The 22,098-nt window shown below is 53.0% G+C and overlaps 1 protein-coding gene across 3 annotated transcripts in view; it reads left to right on the forward strand.

Moving 5' to 3' along the window:
- Positions 1-4,266: 4,266 nt before the first annotated feature.
- Positions 4,267-22,098, forward strand: part of LOC100476280 (elongation factor 1-alpha, somatic form) — a 57,883-nt gene continuing 40,051 nt past the window's right edge. The window contains exons 1-10 of one of the 3 annotated variants that reach the window (XM_002913271.4): positions 4,267-4,545; positions 6,833-10,782; positions 11,562-11,760; positions 14,180-14,253; positions 14,770-14,981; positions 15,265-15,346; positions 17,700-18,747; positions 19,226-19,496; positions 20,728-20,798; positions 21,289-21,508. The gene's annotated coding sequence lies outside the window, so the exon portion shown is untranslated. The other 2 variants (XR_004621466.1, XR_004621467.1) reach the window with 2 other exon arrangements.

Genomic DNA, 22,098 nt, shown 5'->3' on the forward strand with positions numbered 1-22,098 from the left:
AATGAGGTCTTTTTAAAAAATTTTTTATTTCTTTGAGAGTGAGAGAGAGCACGAGCTGGGGAAGGGGTAAAGGGGCAAACAGACTCCCCACCAAGCAGGGAGCCTAATGCGGGGCTTGATCAATGATCAGCTGAGTGATGAACACAATGATGGGGAAGCGTGGAGGCTGGCCGGTGTGGAAGCAGAGAGGAGCCCCGCACCCTGATTAAGCAATCAGGGAGGGCTTCCTGAAGGAGATGAGTCCTGAGTTATGTTTTGAAGTCTGGGGGAAAACTCACTAAATGAGGAAGTGAAGGACAAGTATTCTAAGGAGTATTCTTTTATTTATTTTTTTTTATTTAGAAAGCTAAGCAGACCAATTTCCATCAAAGGAGTACAGAATTTTTTTTTAAAAGATTTTGTTTATTTATTCGACAGAGATAGAGACAGCCAGCGAGAGAGGGAACACAAGCAGGGGGAGTGGGAGAGGAAGAAGCAGGCTCATAGCAGAAGAGCCTGATGTAGGGCTCGATCCCAGAATGCCGGGATCATGCCCTGAGCCGAAGGCAGACGCCCAACCGCTGTGCCACCCAGGCGCCCCTCTAAGGAGTATTCTAACAAAGGGAATGGTAGGTCTGGGGGAGTGGAAGAACAGCTTTATTTGGGAGTGCACAATTTGAAAGGGAGAAAGGTGAGGGGATGAGGGTGGAGAGGTGGGTGGAAACAAATTTGAGGGGCCTCATAAGCCCAGCTGAGAGCTGTGATTTACCCCAGAGGGCAATGAGGAGGCTTGGAAGGGCTTTCAGCTTCGCCTGGAGTGGGCCAGGCAGTGAGGCAAGGCAGCGAACGGGACGGGCAAGGGCAAGGGTGAGGCTGAGGGCTGGCAGCTAGCCCTCCCCCCTGCACCACCCTCCAGCCACGCCCGGCTTTCTTCCTGAGCTCTACCACGGGGACCGTTGAAGGTACGTCAGAATCACCTGGAGGACTTGTTAAAAACCCAGCTGGCTGGCTTCTACCTCCAGAAGCGTCTCATAGATCTGGGGGTGGGTCCCAAGAATTTACATTTTGTTTGTTTGTTTGTTCTTAAGTAATCTCTACACCTAACATGGGGCTTGAACTCACAACCCCAAGATCAAGAGTCATATACTCTTCTGAGTGACCCAGCCAGGAGCTCCAGAATTTACATTTTTAACCAATTCCCAGGTGGTGCTGCTGGTTGGGGAGCCCCACCTCGAAAACTAACATTCCTGTCCGTTCTCACCTTAAGCCCTTTGCACCTGCTGTTCCCTCTCCTTGGGATGCTCTCCTTTAGATCTTTGTCACCTCCTCAGAGAAGCCTTCCCTGACCACTCATGGTAGAATAGCCACTCAATCACTATCTTCTTGCCTGTTTTCTTTTCTTTACAGCACTGGTCATATTTAGAAATTATCTTGTTACTATATTGTTGACTTCTTTATTTGTGGTCTGTTTGCTTCTATTAGAATGGAAGCTCCGGGACGCAGAGATCTATCCCCGGGGGCCTAGGACAGTGCTTGGCATACAGCAGCTACACAGGAAATTGTTTATTAAATTAAAAGTGGGTCGGGCGGGCTTCTGCAACCCGGGTTTTCTGGCGGTGGAGGCCCTGGTGACGGGCACCAGCACAGAAAGCTGTTCGGATATTGAACTGAACGGTTGACATAGGTTAGAAAAAGTCATCCTCTTTTGGGGGCAGGGACAGGGTGGGGTGAGACAGAGTTTAAAATAGGTGACCTTTCAAGCAGATGTGGGAGGAAGGAAGGGCCCACTGACATCACAGCTGAGAGGCCCAGAGCTCCGTTGTGGTCCAGGGGCCAGGGCCACCAGAACAGGCCCCCAGCCTGAGTCACTCCCACCTGTAAGGCAGGAGACCAGGCCAAGCCTGAGGGTGGGGGTGGGGGTGTGGTCCTGGGGGAGTGGGGGGGCAGGAATCGGGTGCCCACTGCTGCCCAACCTGGGTCCTCCTTCTTTCTTTCCTCAGCCCTCCTGATCTCTTACCCACTGCATTGTGGAGGCCTGGAGAAGACACAGGTCCTCAGTTTCCTCATCTGGGAAGTGGGGAGCAGGGAGAGAGGGAGGGCCAGGCTTCTCTGCGTGCCACAGTTGACCTCACCCCAGCTATTCACTTCCACTCACTGCACTCATATGTGCCTGCAGTTCTAGAACCAGTCCTGCCTTAGGCCTCCATTCAAGCTCTTTGTCTGCTCCCCCCTGTACACGTGTGTGTGCACACATGCGTATGGCCCTCTTCTCCTAAGCCGATAGTCTCCATCCTCGGGTTCAGGGTGCTGGGTGCAGGCAGGACAACAGCATGGGTTTTCGAGCCTGACAAAGCTGGCTGTCCCTGACTCCCCAGTAAATCTTCACTCCTCTGACCTCAGCTTTCCTTCCTATAGAATGGGTACGTCTACTGGTTCTTGCCCTTTTGGCGAAGATCAAGTGTAGACTGGGTATATCTACCTTCTAGATTGTGGTGAGGATTTAAAAAAAGCCAATTACGAAAGTGGGTTTCTTTTGCCCTTTTTTTCCACTTTTTTGTTATTGTGGCAAAATACACAAACATAAAATGTACTATCTTAACCATTTTGAAGTGCACAGCTCGGTGGTACTCAAGACATTCAGAGGGTGCAGCTCTCACCACCATCCATCTCCAAACCTTTTCATCTCGTGAAACTGAAACTCTGTCCCCGCCCCCTCCCCCACAGCCCCTGGCACCTTCCATTTGACTGTTTTTTTTCTTTTCTTTTTTAAGATTTTATTTCTAAGTCATCTCTACACCCAACATGGGGCTCAAACTCACATCCTCAGGGTCAAGAATCGCATGCTTCTCTGCCGGAGCCAGCCAGGTGCCCTGTATTTGACTTTTTAGCTCTCTGAATCGGACTACCCTAAGTACCGCTTGTAAGTGGGATCACACCAGGGCACCTAGAGTTCGAGCCCCGCGTGGGGCAGAGAGATTACTTAAAAATAAAATCTTAAAAAAAATAAGTAAATAAGTGGGATCACACGGTATTTGCCTTTCTGTGACAGGTTCCCTCAGGGTTATACCCTCAAGGTTCATCCATGTTGTAGCATGTCAGAATTTCTCTCCTTTCTAAGGCTGAAGAGTATTTCATCGTACGCATATAACCCAATTGTTGATCCGTCCATGTGTTGATGGACATTTGGATTGCTTCCATGTTTTAGCTATTGTGAGTAGTGCTGCTATAAACACGGGTGAAAACATCTCTTTGGGACCCTGCTTTCAATTCTTGGAGGCACACAGCCAGAAGTAGACTTGCTAGATATCATGTGGGAATTGAATGTTTAATTTTTTTATTTTATTTTTTATTTTTATTTTTTATTTTTTTTTTAAAGATTTTGTATTTATTTATTAGAGATAGAGACAGCCAGCGAGAGAGGGAACACAAGCAGGGGGAGTGGGAGAGGAAGAAGCAGGCTCATAGCTGAGGAGCCTGACGTGGGGCTCGATCCCATAACGCCGGGACCACGCCCTGAGCCGAAGGCAGACGCTTAATGACTGCGCCACCCAGGCGCCCCGCGTGTTTAATTTTTTGAAGAATTGCCAGCACAGGGATCGTATACCACTTTACGGTGACCAACAGTTTCTTTGCCTTTTTTCCCTCCCCTGGTTCCGACTACCGCTGCCCTGCGGTCTTTCAAAATTCCTCAACATGATGAATAGCACTGACCGGCCGTGGGCTGGACCACCCTAAAGCCCTTGACCCCAGCCTGGCTGCAAGCAGAGACCTTCTCACACACCACCACCTCTGCCCCGGCTTCTGGCTTGGAAGCTCGCAGTGGAGAAGGAAGGCCTATCAAACACCAACTATGTGCCGAGGGCCCCGCTAGGGACTTCACACGCAGCAGACCCTTCATCCTCATCCCTCTGCAGCCCACCAGGAGAGCGAGCCCTGGGAAGGGTCCTGGTTTGCCCAAGCAAAGAGTGGTGAGCAATTAAAGCTGGAGAAGAGGGAAGGGCTCAGTGTATGAAGGTTCACTACATTTTACCTTGAGGGCAATTGGGAGCCGCTGCAGGTTTTAGACAGGGAGGCAGCACGATCAGACGTGGGCTGAAAGCTGAGCAGGGTTGAACTAGGTAGGGAGGAAGAGAGAAGGATTATCCTGTGCTTTCTGCTTCCAGAGCTGTAAGAAGGAAGGCTTTACCTTGGTCAGGAGGGAAGGTGATGCAGGCAGGGCAGATGGGAACAGAGCTGGCGCATGTGACCTCGAATGAGCCATTTGAGCTGGAGGGGGGAGGAGGGAGCTTGAGGTGATTTCACGATGCCTGATGCAGGGGCTGTGTTGTCTTAAGCAACTTACGGTGGTTCTCTGAACCACAAGTTCCTCATCGTTAGAACAGGCTTCATCACAGTACAACCTGCTGGGTAGCTGTGGGAGTTCGGTGAGATCACCAGTACATGCAAAGCGCGCACTGAGGTCAGTCTGGCACACAACGAGGGCCCGAGAACCAGCGAGAGTGGTGGCAAGTGGGGCATCGCCACTATTTTTATTATAACCCTCACTGCTTCGGGGCAGCCTCCCAGGTAGGCTGGGGTCTTCAGCCCCCAGGAGCCGCCTGAGCCCGGCTCATTTCCGGTGGGCTCTGGTGGATGATGTGCCTCTGCTTCCTGGTGGGGAGGGTGGGAATGGCAGCCACGCATGCAGGTGCCACCTCCCTGCCCTCCCCCCCTCCCTCCCCTCCCCTGCTCCTGCTCTCTGCCCTGGGTCTATTTCCAGCAGCGTGGCTGCCTGAGGCCAGCACCAGGTGTGGGTGGTGAGTCAGAGCCAGGCTGAGCGGACACGGTGGCCCTGGGGGCCTAAAGCTGTCACAACCTCCCTCCCTGGGCCTTTCCCAGCAGCCCTCCAGCACTTAAATGGGGGGTGGGGGAGGCTAGACCAGTGCCAAAACGTCCCTCATCGGGGTTACGGAGCCCCAACATGCCCACATCTACCTCTCCCCTGGCTAGTGGTGGAGCCAGGAGCCATGTCCTACTCAGGTCAGACTTGGCATGTGGCACGGGTGCAAAAGGGTTCACTGACCAAATGAGCCAACCTTTGCACAAGACTTCGAAGAAACAAGATTTGCTTTTGTGAGAACAGAGCGTAGATTCTGGAGACAGACAGACAGACTCTATATGACCCTGGGCAGGTGGATTTGCCTCTCTGAGCCTCAGTCTGCTCATGTGTGAAATCAGGATAACGATGTGTACCTTGTAAAGGCCCCTGGTGAGGTGTAAATGAGGCCCCCTCAGAGAACTGTCCGCCAGGGCGAGATCTAGAATGACATTGGCCACGTTCTGTTACACGTATATCGTGATATCTGCTCCCTGGGTGGCGACTAGCTCCCGGGTGGTCGGGGCTGGGTCTCATTCCTCTTCGCTGTCCCCTGCCAGGCACAGGGCCGAGCACAAGCCACTGACCCGTCCGTGTTTGTTGCATGACTGACTGACTGACTCCATCCAAGGCGGGAGCCCGTGGGACTGAATGGTGATAACCGTAGGCCGCAGCAGGCCCCGGGCCACCCGAGGGCTCACTGCTTCTGAGGCACCTGTATGCCCAGAGCTTTTGCGGCTGATTTCATCAAATTCTCACAGTGCTACATAAGCGGGTCCTGTCACTATCCCTGTTTTACAGATGGGGAAACTGAGGTTCGGGGATGTTAAGTCACTTGGTTATGGTCACATGTTGGCCTAGAGGAGGAGCCGAGAGCGGATACAGGTCTGCCTGGCCTGAGGACGTTCTTCACTGTCCCAGAGGAGGGAGTTGGGAGCCACGGCCAGGGCTTTCCTTGCTGGTCGGTGCTGCCTTGAGGCGGCCTGGTCTCGGGTCTCTGGAGGTCTGTCTGCATGTCTGCGTGTCCTCCCAGTACTGAGGACTCTTGGAGATGGGACTGTGACTCCCTCACCCTGGTGACTCCGGGGCTCAGCATGGGCTGTGCATACAGCAGGTGCTCCGTGGGCGTTTCCTGGCCGAATGAGTGGCCTTCGGCCTCCTCTATTGACCGGGTCCCGCACGGTTGACATGGCACAAACCACTCCACTCGAACGCGCCGCATGTCGGGCACCCTGCACATGCGCAGGGACACTGCCCCCAGCCAAGCTGGCTTCTTAGGGTCAGTACTGTCCTCCTCCATTTCCGAGCCTCTGTGTCCAGCCCCAGGTCAGCTCTCCCGCCCTCGGCCTCCCTGCAATTTGGAACTCCTCTCCCCGACGCATGCCCGCTCTCATGCCTGGCCAAGCAGGGACTTGCTTTGGAGCTCGCTGAAGCGGCTCTGTGTCAGGTAGGCTGGGCCTTTTACGTAATTGCTCTGAGTCTCTGAGCCTTTGGTAGTTGCTCCGTCCGAGCTTCCAGCACAGTGCAGGCGCATAATAGGTGCTCAGCAAATAGTTGAATGACTGTCTTTGGGCTCAGTGAAGCCGCAGGTCTACTGAACTCTCTGCTGATAAAACTCTGCACTGATGTGTGTGTGACCTTGGCATTTCTGGGCCTCAGTTTTCCCATCTTTGAAATGGGGAGGTTTGATGGACCCAGCCCTGTCCACCGCAGCGTCCGCTGCCGTGTGCTGGACGAACAGCAGACATTCCCATGTAAGCCTCCCCCCCCCCACTGTGCACACCTAGAATTTGATGAAGCTCGCAAATGATTGCGGGGGAAGCAAAGTCCCGGCGTGATCTGTGACCCTCACAACTATCGACCTGGGAGCTAGCCGCTCAGTATGGGCATCCTCGGTGCAGGAGCAAGACTCCTTCTATTCTCTCCGAGGAAGCAGAGTGCAGAGCATGGGGCGTGAATGACATCATACAGTCACTCAGCTCTTGGTCGGTTTAACAGCTATCTGTGCAGGATCTTCTAAGCACCTGCCCCGTGGGGGTACAACAACGAACAAGAAGTTCTTCTGGAGCTCACACTCTGGTGGGAGAGATGGAATACAAAAATAAGGACACATAGTAAGTGAGAAGATGTTTTACTCTGGTAAGTGCCTCCCAGGAAGTCCACAGGGTGCTGGGTGAGAGGGGCAGGGAATGGGGGTTACCTGAGCAAGGGGTACAGGTCAAAGCGGGCCCCCAGAGCTTCATGGAAGAGCTTTGGGGCCTGCCAACTAGAGGATGAGAAGGTGCTGACCTTGCAAAATGCAGAGGGAAGAGCACGGCAGGCAGAAAGAACAGTATGTGCAGAAATCGTGACGGGGAAAGGGATCCTTGTGGATGTATTTTATATTTTGAAAAAAGAAAACCAGGGGCGCCTGGCTGGCTCTGTCAGAAGAGCGGACGCCTCTCGATCTCGGGCTCGTGAGTCGGAGTCCACGTTGGATGCAGACATGCCTTTTCAAAAGACCTCAATCTTCAGTTATGAGCAGTGCCAGGTTGATTTCTTCATTCAGCAGACAAGCCCCTACTGGGTAGCCAGCCCTGTGCTAGGCCCTAGGGACAAACAGAGCTGCAGGAAAGCGACATTCTTGTCACACACATCCTGGACTTGGCACCCCATGGAGATGAGCTGGTCTGCTGTTTGCGAAGGGCTCCCAGCTTGGATCCTTGGGGAATCCAAATAAACCGGGCAGGTTCAGGCCTCCCAGGCCTCCCGCCAGCCCAAGGCTCCAGGCTTCCAAAGGAGAGAGGCTTCTGTTTCCGGCCTCTCCCTCCCCCACCCACCTGGGCACAGAGGGTCTTTCATCCATTGTTCCTGCTTCCTGCCCATCCATCTCCAGCTGCTGGTCTGAACCCCGCAGATTTACGCTGACAAGCGGATGCTTTGACCAAGACCCTCGAGGGGGATAGGGAGGGGAGCAGCCCAGGGTGAGGGGGAGGGTGGGGAGGGAGGGCTCCCTCTTTGTGACAAGGAAGAGTTTCCTGCCCTGAAGAGGTGTTAGACCCTGAGGGCTGAGAGGAAGGGAAGCAAGCCTCTGTCCCTGAAAGCGCCCCCCTGCTGGGAGACGGCATGATTAATGACCCCTGACTCGGCAGGACCCCCATGCCCCTGGGACTGGGTTTGGGTTAAGCAACATCTTCCCTGGTGCCATTTCTGATGGCGTAGAGTGAGCACTGGACTTGGAGTCAGGAGACCTGGGTTTAGGTTCCATCTCCGCCAACTCTTCGCTGGGTGACTTAGATAAATTTCTTAGCCTCCTTGGGCCTCAGTGTCCGCATCTGACAGATGGGTCTAATAATCCATGCCCATCAGTGTTGTGACCATGAACGTGATCTTGTAGGACAGATGGCTGCAAAATGTCATAATATGAAACACGTTTTCTGCCCTGGGCTCTCTTATCCAAAGTAGGAGGTTTCAGACTGGCTCCTGTTAAGGGGGGCTTGTGTGAGCACCTACTGGGTGCCCGGCTGCTGTGCCAGTGTTGAAGATAAGGAGTAACAAGGCTCAGTTCTCGTTCTCAGTGGAGACAGACGAGCAAACAGACGTGCCTCACGTGACGGGTTGAAGGGTTTGCGTGTACCAGCCAAGAGTGGGGCTCTGGAACCAGCCTGCTTGGTCTCTAGCCCAGTTCTGTCATTTACTGGCTGTGTGGCTGGTAGGCAAGTCACTTAACCTCTCTGTGCCTCAATTTCCTAAATACATAAAATGGGGGCGGATAATTACCCACCCTGTAAGACTGTTGTCAGGATTAAATTATTTGATACTTGTAAAGCACTCGGTACAGTACATGTTACAGAGTACACCTTAATAAATACAAATGACTATTATTATAGGGTCTGCATTTTGCCCAGAACGACAGAGTCTGGTCCCTGAGCTGGAGCTGCGGCAGCCAAGCCCGAAGGAAGCTGATGCCCAGCGGACACCTGGTTGGGCATCGGTTCTCCATGGCTGGCTGTGTCTGTCTCTCCTGGGACACTGTGGGATCAGGCACCTGCGGTCCAGCCAGAGCTGCCATTTGCATGAAATTGGAGCAGGTCCCGAGGTGCCAGAGCTTTGCAAGGAGAGTGGCAGCCACGTGGTCCCACCAGGCAGCGAGATGTGGAAACGTGGCCGGGGTGAGCTCTCGCTCCGGGGCACTGAGCCGGGTGCAAGGGCACCATACAGCTGCAGACCCCTACCTAATGGGCAGAGAACCCTCAACTGGACACCAGGCCCCCTTAGCCAGAAAGCTCCAGGAACCCCTTGATCCTCAAGAGAGAGGGAAGACCAGGATCAGAATGCATTGGGTGAAAATAAATACTGCGACCTTCTTCCCCTCAGTGTAGTCCAGAATTTGTAAAGGGACGAAGACCCCTCAGCCCCATTCTACTCACATATACGTGGTCTGTGGACCATGTGACTCACTTCAGATCAAAGCTAACTCAGGAAAGAGCAGAATCACTGACCACCGCTCTCGCCCTGGATGATCAGGAAATGCTGCTGGGGTTTCTTGCTCGGTCGTTATTAAGGAACCACCCGACCTAATGAGCTGGAAATAATCCTATACATTAATTGAAAGACAAATGATCATCTAAGATAGAGTCGTTATTACTACAGGTGCTGATGAAGTCAACACAGAGTGGGGAGGGGGTGGCCTAAGGGACCTCCAACCTGGCCAGTGGGGAGTCCAAGGAGATGGGAAAAGGAGTTGAACCTCATGTGCCAAATAGGAATGAACCAGCCACGGGAAGGGCCCTCCTGGCAGAGGTGCGGGCAGGAGAAACAGAGCCGGACGCTCCGGGGGTGCAAGGGGAGACCAGACGACCCACAGGAGCCCATGAGGCAGAGCTGAAACTCAGGTCCTTCCTGTCAGCCACGTGAAGCCATGGGGCCACGATCCTGCAGACAATGAGAGGGTTGGAAGCCATGGACGGACAGATCCGATTTGAAGTTTTGCCAGCCACACTGTTGAAGTTTGGAGGATGGGTTGGAAGGGCGAGGCCTGAAGACAGGGAGACACCCCCAGGAGGCTGTGAGTAGTGAAGGGGAGGAAAGGTTTCCCGCCCCTCAGTGTTGTTTTACAGGCTAAGTGACAATGCTACTCATGAAGGGCCTAGTACGGTGCCTGGCACGTAGTGGGTACTCACGGCTCTCAGCAAACACAGCTAAATGCAGAGGGGTCTGGGCTGGGGCGGTGGCGGTAGGGATGGAGTAAAGGACTGGCTTGAGAAACACTGAGAAAGGCGAATCTGTAGGAATCACGGACTGATGAGATATGGGGGTGCGAGAAAAGGAGTCAGAGAATTCCTTCGATATTTACGAAGCACCTGCCATGTCCGTGAGCCTTCTTCACGCATCCACCAACTTTTTGTTGAGTACCTACTCCGTGCCAGGCGCTGTTCTGGGGGCTGGGGCTCTAAAACACAACAGAGCTACTCTCTGGTCCCCTGGCGCTCACTGAGCAGACTTCATGAACAATAATGGAAGGACCAACGGCCTGCTTTTGTGAGATGGCCCGAGACTGCTAGGCCCTCGGGAGTGGCCTTCCAGCAGTCTCTTGGCGATCCGCAAGCTTCTGAAACCTCCCATGCCCCAAACCGGATTCCCACACCCGCCCGTCTGGCCTGCACGTGTCCCTACCTCAGGAAATGACACTGCCACTCACCAGGTGCTCAGGCCAGAAACCTGGGTGTCCCTTCTAGTGCCTTCTTTCTCTCCCCCCTCTTTCCACTCCCGATCCAGTTCATCTGCAGCTCCTGTGAAGTTTCTTTCCAAAACATACTTTGAGGTCTCTCCCCATCTTAGTCCAGGCCCCTGGCACTCCTGCAGGACGCCATTTCCACTGCCTGGCTGGTCTCCTTGCTGCTTGACCCTCGCCTCATTACCCCACACGACAGGCAAGAGCAAGCTGCTGCTGCTGCTTTTTTTTTTTTGTAAGTAATCTCTAGGCCCAGCGTGGGGCTCAAACTCACAACCCCGAGATCAAGAGTCACGTGCTCTACTGACTGAGCCCGCCGGGCGCCCCAAGTACAAGCTTCTTAAGAAGCAAACCACATCTCCTGATAACACTGCTGAAAACCTTCCTTCCGTAGCTTCTCACTGACCCGGAATCAAATCCCGAAGCTTACAAGCCCCCAAAGCCAGCACAGGCCCGGCCCTGCGCCCTCCCCAGCGCCTCCTGCCGGTCCACACCCCCTTCCTCCCTGCCCAGCACGGGCCTTCAGGCTTCCAGAACCGCCAAGCTCCTTCCTACCTCTGGCTTTGGTACCTACTGGTCTCTCTCCTGGAGATACCCTCCCCCCATCCTTCTCATTGTCCAGTCCCAGCTCAAGTGCCCCCTCCTTCCAGAAGCCTCCCTGCCCATCCCGGTTCCTGTTCATCTCAGCACTGCTTGTTTCCCTGGGAGCCCTTCTCCCAGTCGGCAATGACTTTCTTTGTTATCTGTCGCCCCAGTCCTTGGACGAGGATCCTTGAAGGCAGCGCCCACTGTCTTGCTCCTGCTGTTCCCACAGGCCCAAGGAGCACCTGTCCACCCCCCTCCTAACTTTCACTGAACACTGCGTTCCGGGCCAGCCAGCTCAGCAATCCCCACAGTACCTCCCAGCTCCCCTTTTGTTCAACAGACGGCACTCTCTCCTCTCCCCAGCCCCAGAGGAGTAACTGTGGGTTATCTTGTCATCTATCAATCTTTAATAAACTGGGTTATTTTTAGAACAGGTGAAAGCAACGATCTCACATCTCTGAGAGGATTTTCCACTCGCATCTGACTTTCTACTACAATTTGGTTTCCTGTGGTGGTTACGGAGGCTGCCAAGCCAGCGGGCTTTGTTATGCTGGGGCGCAGAGAAAGGCCTCCGGAGAAAACCAAGCCTCCCCTTGCACCCTCAACCCTGTGTGGACAGAGAAGCCAGGTGCGTCGGGCAAAATGGTGGGAAGCCTGGAGGAAGCCTGGCGTTCTTCACTTGCTGTGTGACATCAGCCTCCTCACATTCCCTTTCTGAGCCTCAGTTACTCCTCTGTAAAGGGAGGGGGAGGGAGGGCTAATTACTAAAGACCTCTGACTGCTAAGATTTGGATGGAACCATGAGCCTGTAGGGCTTTTTTCCCATCCCTGGACATCCATTAGATGACATCAGTTCACTCATAGAAAGAATGCCTCATATAGCACGTATGCAAATATATGTAAATTAACACAAAATAAAGGACTCCCCCCCCCCCAAGCTCCTGTTCACCAAACCAAGGTCTAGCCAGACCTGGGATGGAGGGAGAAACTTAGCTCAGGCTTTCGCCCTGCTTGGGTGTCTCCCCCCCGCCCCCAGCCCCACTCTATAGAGAAGCATCTGAAGCCCAGAAAAGGACAGTGACTTGCCCACGGTCATGCAGCAAGACCCTGACAAAGTGTATTAGCAGCCAGGTCTCCACCCTGGCACTTTTCTCACCTGCCCTTGCTGCCCTTCCGCACCTAGCTCGAGGGGAACGGGGAAGAGAGGTGCTTCCTTCGTTCGGCACAAGGTGGATTAGAATAAAGCTCATTAGGAAGTTCAAAATACTCCGTATGCGGGTCAGGGAGACGTCTTTTGGTTACATGATGAGGTTGAAGATGTCCTTCGAGTCACATGTTGAAACATTGGGATATGGTGGGATCATCCCACGTCAAGGGGCCAGTATATGCCAAGAAGCAGATACAGACACGGGAGAGCACTGTCATGCTCAGGGGACCCTGCTTACAAAGACAACTTCGAGACGAGCCCCCACCGTGTCCCCTGCTAACCAGAATGCACCCCCCCAGTCTCTTTTAAATGGAAATTCTGGACCTTCCCTGTCTGTAGGATAGTGCACTCGTAGGGAAATAGGGAAAAACAAACCCGGGGTGCTACCTGGGGACCAACATATCCAAGGCTGGAAATAGTAAGCTAAGGAATCCGGACTTTATTCTGAGAGTGATAGGGAGCCATTGAAGGTTTTAGAGCAATGAGAGAAATCACCGGATTCATGTTTAGGATGATCTGATTGGTGCTGGCAGCAGAGAAATTAGTTCAAAGACCCGAGCAATTAGTCCCAGTGGTAAAGGGAAAGGCCTGAACTAGGTCAGAGAAGCAAGGGTAATGCACAGACATTTGTCTGAATGGAATAGTCTGAGCCTGTCTGGATAGGGAAGCAAGGGAGAGGCCTGAGGGCAGTGGGTTTGCTTAATCCGGAGAGGAAGGGAGTTGAGGCCTCTCCTCTCCGTCCTTCTCCTGACTGGCTATTTCCCTAAGCTGGTGCCCAGCCAGGGGGGCAGGGGGTGCCCAGGTCAGTGCAACAGCTGCCTGCCAGGAATCTGGGACAGAGGGCAGCTTGACTTTGTTCTCTGGGGACTTTTAGTCTATTTCTCTAACTTGTTAAGGACAGACCTGAGAGCCTTAGGGGACCACAAGTCAAGTATTTCTCAAACATGTATTTAGTACTCACTGGGGCAAAGTATTAGTGTGGGGGACGAATTCGCTGAGGCCAGGTCTCCCGAATCTCAAACCGTGACGTGAGATGTACGTAGGATTTTTTTTTCACATTTGAGATTTATCTACATGACAAGCACTTTAATGACATCTGTTACGGGTTGAATTTCGTCTCCCTCAAAAGATATGTTGAAGTCCTGACTCCCAGGACTTCAGAATGGGACCTCATTTGGGAATAAAGTTGCTGCAGATATAATTAGTTAAGATGAGGTCAGATGGGAGTGGGGCTGTCCCTTAGTCCAATAGGACTGGTGTCCTTCTAAGAAGAGAGAGCTGCACAAGGGAAACACCGTTATGGACAGAGGCAGAGATGGCAGTGATCCGGCTGAAAACCGAGAAATGCCAAGGACCGGTGGCCAGCCCCAGAAGTGAGGTGGAGGCAAGAAAGGACTCCACCCGGAGTCTTAGACAACAGGACCCTGATGACAGCTTGTCTTCAATCCTCTAACCTCCAGAACAGAAAGAGAATAAGCTTCTGTTACCCGAATCCTGGCTTTGTGGTACCTAGTTATAGTAGCCTTAGGAAAATAAAAACACATTGAAATAAATCACATTTAACTTTTGTCCATTGTCTGCACTGATCACCATGTTAAAGGCGGGGGAAGGTCCCTTTCTAGAACAGACAGGCCCATGTCACTCCTTTGTTCAAAACTTGTCCACAACTCCCCGGTGCCCGGGTGATACTTGGAGGGACTCTTTGGCTGGACCCTGAATGCTCCCCAGCCTCTCCTCTCAGCACTTTGCCCTCTGCTATCAATGCCAGTACACCATCTCCTTGGGGGGACCCTCCCTCTTATTGCCCCCAACACCTGTTCCCTCTCCCTCTCTTTGGTAGGGCGGTAAAGAGCAGACTGCCTAGTTTTGAACCCTGGCTCCCCCATTTCCTAGCATCTAGCAGTGACGCTTTGGGTAAGTTTTTATCCCAATGTCTCAACTTTCTCACCTGTAAAATGGGAATACTAGCAGCTCCTATCTCACAGAATTGAGGATGGAAAGGTATAAAAGCCTTCAAAGGGCTTAGCCTTTTAATCTGGCACATGGAAGAGCAGTTACTATTACCTCCGTTATGCTTGGTGTGCTGTCTCCCAGAAGGTCTCTCTGCCCACTACCCCCCACTGCCCTCACTGGATTGTGTCAGCTAGATATTGTACCTGTCTCGTCATATTTCTTTTTTTTTTAAATAAATTATATTTTCTAACAGTTTCTTTTTTTTTTAAGATTTTATTTATTTATTTGACAGAGACAGCCAGCGAGAGAGGGAACACAAGCAGGGGGAGTGGGAGAGGAAGAAGCAGGCTCCCAGCGGAGAAGCCTGATGTGGGGCTCAATCCCAGAACGCTGGGATCACGCCCTGAGCCGAAGGCAGACGCTTAACGACTGTGCCACCCCGGCGCCCCTGTCTTGTCATATTTCTGTCTCCACCAGATTCTGCACTTCTCCAGGAAGGGGCCATCCTGCATCCCTGCATCTGAGCACACAGCAGGTGCTCAATAAATGCTTGTCGACTCAACTATTGAGCAGAGAACTGACCAAAGAGATCTGGAAAGTAGAGCGTGGGGACAGCTTTCACAGGACAGTCTGCCCATCCGCCTGGAAGTGAAAGTTGCACTGTTAGTTCTGAGAGCATGAGAAAGAAAGTGAGAACCAGAGAGAAAAAGGCAGCAGGCAGGGGGCAGAACCTGCACCTTGCTCCAGCACCCCGACCTTGCCCCCCAGCCCCAGCACATCCTGCCCCCCCCGTGGTGCCCCTCCAAATGCTGTCACCCACGCACACCTACCCCATCCCCAACCAGCAGCTTCCTCTGACACACATTTTCCATTGCTGGGGGGGGGGAGGCAGGTTCCAGGTGAAAACAATCACTGGGGGTTCCTTTACGGGGTACTTCCCCCACATCCCTGTCCCTGCTGAACTGTCCACAGCCCACGACTTCCATGGAACAGCATCAGTCTGGGCCCAGGATATTCAAGGCTATGTGAGCTGTCGCCTGATGTCTCAGATCAGGTACAGGACGGGGAGTCAGGATGCTGGCTCTGTTGCGTTTGAGCTGTGTGACTCTGGGCAAACCCCTTCCCCTCTCTGAGCCTCCTTTTCTGTAAAAGGGAGTAGTAATGCCAGTCCTCTGGGACTGTTGTGGGAATTACATGGGACAACGGATAGAGCATGAATAAGCTTTACCAATCTGATCGAATGTGGGGACAGGGCAGGAGTACGGGGCAACAGGGAAGTCCCCTTCTCCAGGCCCAGCACCATGCCAGGCACCGAGGGGTTGCAAGCATTTGGCCTCCAATGTTGCTGAGTATGGGGGAGGGGAGACTCTAGCGGAAAGAACGTGCGCATAGGAGTTAGAGACCTCAGCTCGCCCCCTCACCCCTGACTCTGTGTTTTGGCGTGTCCTTTCTCCTCTTGAGGCCTCCGTTTCCCCAACTTACAACAGCAGGACTATCTCTGATGCTCTCTAGGTCTTCAAGCTCTGAAATCTCAGGGCTTGTGCTATGCTAAGTGAAGGCATGGCCAGGCAAGGCTGGCACAGACTTCTGAGCTGGCACCATTTCTTTTTTTTTTTTTTTAAGATTTTATTTTTAAGTAATCTCTACACCCACCGTGGGTCTGGAGCTTACAACCCTGAGACCAAGAGTCACACACTCCACCGACTGAGACCACCGGGTGCCCCTGAGTTGTCACCATTTTTAAGTCACTCTGGAACCCCTGGGGTGAGATCCTGGCAGGGGTCCTCTCACCTGCTTCTGTTGCGGGTTCTGTTGTGTCACTGGCCAGCCCGCATCACTGCCCAACTCATCAGTCAGGCTGCCTTCTTCTGGCTTCACAAGCCCCTGTTCCTCTTTCAAGACCAGCTCTGGTGTTCCTTCCTCGGGAAGCCTGCTCTGACCCTCTCAGGGACATCTGGGCAGCTCCTCCTTGGAACTCCCACTGCACCTTCGAGAACCCTCCATCACCACACTAACGTCCCTTGCTTAGACAAAGTGTCTGTCTACCTCACTGGGTTTGAAGGAAGATCTGAGTCTTACCCATTGTTGCACACTCCGCATCCAAAACAGGACCGGGTGGAGGGCAGGATGGGGGAAATGAGTGAATGGGTGGGGGAAAGAGTGAAGGAATCAAGAGACGGATGCTGGAGGAGCAGACAGGTGGACAGGGTATGGATGGATGGTTGGATGGATGGATGGATGATTCTATAGGCAGGTGACAGTTGATGACAGCGAATAGGTGGGTGAATACTCAGTTACTGATCATGAATTTGAGTGTCACACACATCTCCACAGTCACTAGACACATACTCTGGACTTGCCAGGGAACTCCCCTTGCTTCCAACCATTATTCCATGGCTCTGGTTTCTCCTCCAAAGCATGGATATGGGTCAAAGATCCTGCCAGGACTCTCTGCACATGACAGCCTGGGTAAGCTGCCCATCGGAAGACCTTACTTTTATCATCCCATCTAAATCAGTGTGAAAATGACCGCGACTAATTCACTGTTAACTCCAAGTACCCCACTAGGCTCAGGAGTGGGTGTTTCTGGACCATCCGGTGTGTCGCTGGGAAGGAATTGCTGAGTGTGGTGCTGGCTGCTGTCCAGCGTCCCTAGTCCATTACCGCTGCAGACCTCCCCTCCGGGGCAGCCCATGCCTTCCACCCATTCACAACTCCCCCCAAAGAGAACTGTGCAATTTACCCGCAGTCCCCGGTTCTCTTCCGCCACCCTATCCTCAGGGACCCTAGATGAACAGGGGTCAGAACCCAGTTTGGAGGAGATTGTTACCTTCCCCCAGTCTGTCCTATAGAATCCACTGCAGGAGACACATTACAGGATTTGGGGTCAGAGGGCCTCAGCTGGAGTTTTACCTTCTCAGCCCTTGTCAGCTGCTTCACTCTAGGAAGCAGGGGCGGGCCCAGAGGCAGAACGGGGCAGCAGGAAGAGACAGGCTTTGAGCCACAGAGATGTGGGTTCAAATCATGCCCCATCAGGAAGTGTGACCTCAGGCAAGTGACCCAACTCCTGAGTCCGCTTCCTCATCTGTAAAGTGGGAGAAACGGCACCATTTGGCTTGCAGATCTGTTACGAGGCAGGGCAGACCCAGATCCGTGCTGCTCGATGAGAGGCCGCTCAATGCCAGCCCTTGAAATAGGGCCTGGCTGAACGGAGAAGTGCCGCAGGTGTAAAATCGACACTGGGTTTTGAAGACTTGGAAAAAAAAATGCAAAAATCCTTAAGAATTTTTATATCACTTTAAATTGATGATATTATACATTAGTAATATTTTGAAATATTTGGTGAATTAAACTATGTTATTAACGATCTTTCAGTGCTGCTACTCAAAAGTCCCTTTGTTACGCAGCCTTCCCAGCCGCCCCCAGAGTGTGACCGGTCCTCCTCTGCCGAGCCTCGGGGTTTGTATATGCTTCTGTAATGGCTTTTGGCAAATATTGTGGTTGTCTGTTGAGATGTCTGTCTCCCCAGCTAGTCCGGGAGCTCCTGGGGGTCAAGAGCTGCATGGTGGTCATCTCTGCTCCCAGCTCCCTGTACAGAGCCTGGCACACAGCAGATAGTCAGCAAAAGTTACTCGAGAGGATAAATACATATTTGGGAAAGCAGTGTGGATTTTTATTATTCTGCCATACCTGGAGTCCTTGACGAATACAACAGGGTACATGTCACTCTAAACCACAATAGGGGCCTTGGCAGGAAACAGATGGTGCACTCAAGTGGAGTCGTTTGAAGAGAGTTTAATCAAGAGACCATTAACAATGACCGTGGTCAGGATTCAGGGCGACCAGGAGGGATGGTGCAGTGTCCTAGGGCTGGCAACGATGGGGAGCTGTTACCACCTGTAGCCCAAAGGACGGAGAGGGAGAAGTTACCCAGACCCAGGGCCAGAGATGTATGCATGCAAGGGGCCGCCTGCAGGGGCTGGAGCCCTTGGGCGAGGGACACAGCCAAGCCATAGCCACCTTGCAGGAAGAGGCTGGGGGAGTAACTACACGCCCTCTGCCCTCCTGCCCTGCCCAACCGGAAACCAGAGGGCAAAGGAGGCCATTGATGTCAACCACAAAATTCACCTATAAGGGGATAGAACAGGATGGAGAAGGACCGTGGGGAGTTCTAGAGGGGCAAAGAGAGAAGTCCAGCACTGGAAGGAACATTATGCCCCCAGGATCTTTCAGGGCCTCTGGACACCTTATAAAGTGCAAAAAATGGTCACAACCAAGCACAGTCTTTAGGTAAACGACTACTGTATTCCAGGTGTTGTGCTCCTCGGTTTTCCAGGCTCAGAGAGTCCAAGGAACCCACCCAAGGGCACACAACAGGAAATGGCGCAGCCAGGAATGGGACACAGCTTGGCCCTGAGCTCAGGTTCTCATCACCTCTTCCTGGCTACGCGGCAGGTACTGTGCTGAGCACTTTGTCCACATTATCTCTAATCCATCAGAACTCTGCCAGGTCGTGTACTTTTCCTGTCTCAGAGAGGCTGAGCAATTTCTCCAGGGACACACAGCTTGTGGGGGATGGGAGGGATGCAGAGAGGCACGGTTGGTGACTTTGCCATTAATTAGGGCAGGTGACTGGCAGATGGCATGGTGGCAGCCTCGGGGATTTATTTAGCCCCAACGGGTGGAGCTACCTCTCACCAGGTGCCTCCTGGAGTCACTCCCCAGCTGCAACCACGGATTTAGATTTTCAGAGCTGGGCAGGGCCCTCAGCATCCTCTCGGCTGGCTCTCGCCTGTGGCTCTGAAACTAATAATAATTGCAGGAGTGACGGCCATGGCTTCCAGAGCCCGTGGTATGTTCATTCGATGGCCTTCTCTGCGTGGTCACTACATCTGACCATGACTCTCCCTTGGGACTGTATAATGTCTTGCAGGCAGGTATTACCGGCTGCTCGGTTTGCAGATCAAGACCTGAGTCTGAGAAGGAAACGGCGTGTCCGTGGTGACCCCACGAAGCAGATCCCGGGCAGCCAGAGTGGCCCGAGCGCCGTGGATGCAGCTAAGAGCTCTGGCTTTGGACCCAGATAGGCTGGCTTCATCCTGGCTCTGCACCTACCGGATGTAGTGACCTTGGGCAGGTCACTTTCCGGTGTCTTTGGTCTCATCTGCAAAACAGGGACGACAGTATCTACTCCATGTGGCGTGGTAAGGATGGAATGAGCGATTGTACATAAAGCCCTTAGGACAGAGGCTAGAACATAGCAGGTGTTATCATTGTTATCATTCCACCTCCCATCCCATTGAGCTCTCCCACCACATCAGGGAGTCTCTTAAAATTGTGCTCCTGGGTGACCCCGGCCTTAGTGACCGATCGAGTACCTGCCACCCAGCCATGTACTGCATGTTCAGTGCTCAGGCTTGCCTCCGCCAGCCCTCCCTGTTCCCACTCGGCAGGCAAGGAAACTGAGGCCCAGAGAGACATAATGACCTGCCCAGGCCTTCACACCTCAGAAATCACAGCCAGGACGGCCACACTCAAGTCTAAGCCTGTAACCCCCCTCTGCCAAGTGCAGGAAACCCAGATTGTTATGATTATTGGTATTGTTGTCCAAAACAATCCGCTCGACAGTGACAATGCAGCAATCACGGAGGGTGCTTGTTTCCATTGGCTCCACGATCACCCCTCCGCCCGTGCGGAGGGGGCCTGGAGCTTTAAGCAGCTCCTCGAGGCGGGATGAACAAACACGCAGAGAACAGCTCGCAGCTGGGCCCCAGGTGCTGGGAGAGAGAGTGGGGCAGGAAGCGGGCAGGCCATTTCTTTCTTTCCTCTTCTTTCTTATTTGTTTGAGAAGCAACTTTACTTTCTAAATCGGTCATTGTCACCCGTTGGCCCCCGCCCCACCTGGGCCAGGGCCTCTGGTGACAGGGGCTCAAGAGGAAGCTCTAGGGGGCAGGAGGGACAAGGGTACTAGGTGTGGCAGAGCCCGGGGCCCAGCTGGATTTGGGGGGGGCCTCCTCCCCGGCAGGGTCTCACGGACTCCCTGCAAGGGGCCAGTGCCTGCCTGCGGTGTGACCTAAGTCTCCCAGGTCCCGCTGCCAGGGGGCCCCTCCTAAACAGGGAGGTATCAGGGCAATGGTTAGGGGCATGGGTCTGGCATCAGACCCACCTGGCTTCCAAGCTCTGTGACCTCGCCTCTCCGAGCCTGTTCTCTCACCTATAAAATGGGTAGGGTGCTTGTGACAATTAAACATCATTAAAGAACATGACCAATGGAAACCGAGTAGCACATTTACTAGCACTAAGCATATTTACTAGCTGGAGATTGACTCGAGAAGCCAACAGCTCTCGGGCATTGACTACGTGCCGACACTTTCAAAGCATCCTACACATGTGACTGCATCTAATCATCGCGAAAACTCTCTTTCCACTTAACAGATGAGGAAACTGAGGCACCGGACAGGCCAAGTATGTTGCACACACAGGGGCGGATCCACATTCTGCAGGATGTAAGTAGAGTCTATACAATATATTTTTGTTTAAGATTTCATTTATGTATTTGAGAGCAATCCAGTCAGTGAGAGAGAGAGAGAGAGAAAGAGAGAGCATGAGAAGGGGGAGGGGCAGAGGCAGAAGGAGAAGCAGGCTCCCCCCTGAGCAGGGAGCCCCATGCGGAACTCGATCCCAGGACCCCGGGATCATGACCTGAGCCGAAAGCAGACGCTTCACCGACTGAGCCACCCCGAGCCTATACGATATTGGGGAACCCTTTCAAGAAAAATAATACGAAATTCTGAATACAAAATGATGCGCAAGGCCATGCAAGTGAGCGACCCAGGGCACAACGGGGCAGAACGCCGCCACCAAATGCCATACATACAAGGCGCCAGCAAATAAGAGGCCAGATTCCACCGTGCTTGCCGTGCGCCACACTCTTCTAATTTAACCCTCTGACGACCTGACGAGGCGGGCAACGTGATTACCATCCCCATTTTACAGATGAGGAAATTGAGGCTCGGAAAGGACCAGCGGCTTGCCCGACGGCACAGCGCAAAGAAGTGGTGGAACAAGACTCGAACCCAGGCAGCCTGACTTCAAGGACTCCGTTGAGCCACCTAAGAACCGTTACCTCCCTCATCACCAGGGATCAGTGCCTCCAGCCGGCACTCCTCCCCTCCCTTGGCACGTGCTCTCATCCCTTACGGGACAGCTGCTTGGGGTAGGGACAGGACACCCCGGCTTTGGAGTCAGAAATGCCCACACATTAATCCTCACCCTGTTGTTTCCTAGCTGTAAGCCCCCGAGGCAGACTTGTCACATCTCTAGCCTCAGTTCTCTCTTCTGTAAAATGGAATTGTATCACTTCTAGGGTGGCAGAGTCTGGACGAATTATTACTTTACATGTGTTGTAATGTACTATCAGTAAACCATGTATTATCTCTGTCTATTTCTAGACCTTATGGCTATCCTGGATAATACTTGTTGGGGTAGTTCGGAGGACCAAAGATAAGGACAGATGAAACGCCCCGGTCCTTACTAAGTGCTCAGCACCGGCGGAGACTGCTGGCGTAGAGGCAGGGAGAGAGGTCATTTGTGAGGCGTGGGTTTCAGAATGGAGAAAGAGTGCAGGACCAGGTGTCAGGCAACCTGCATTCTAGATGGATCTCTACCACCAGCTGGTTGTGTGGCCTTGGACAAGTCACTTCCTTCTTTCTGAGCTCAGCTTCTCTATTTGCAAGTTACATGCACTCTTCCCCCCAGTGCACGCATGACATCGTCTCTAAGGGCCTTAAGAGATCGCATTTCTGT

The sequence above is a fragment of the Ailuropoda melanoleuca genome, chromosome 2 (assembly GCF_002007445.2).
Source record: "Ailuropoda melanoleuca isolate Jingjing chromosome 2, ASM200744v2, whole genome shotgun sequence".
Taxonomy (NCBI): domain Eukaryota; kingdom Metazoa; phylum Chordata; class Mammalia; order Carnivora; family Ursidae; genus Ailuropoda; species Ailuropoda melanoleuca.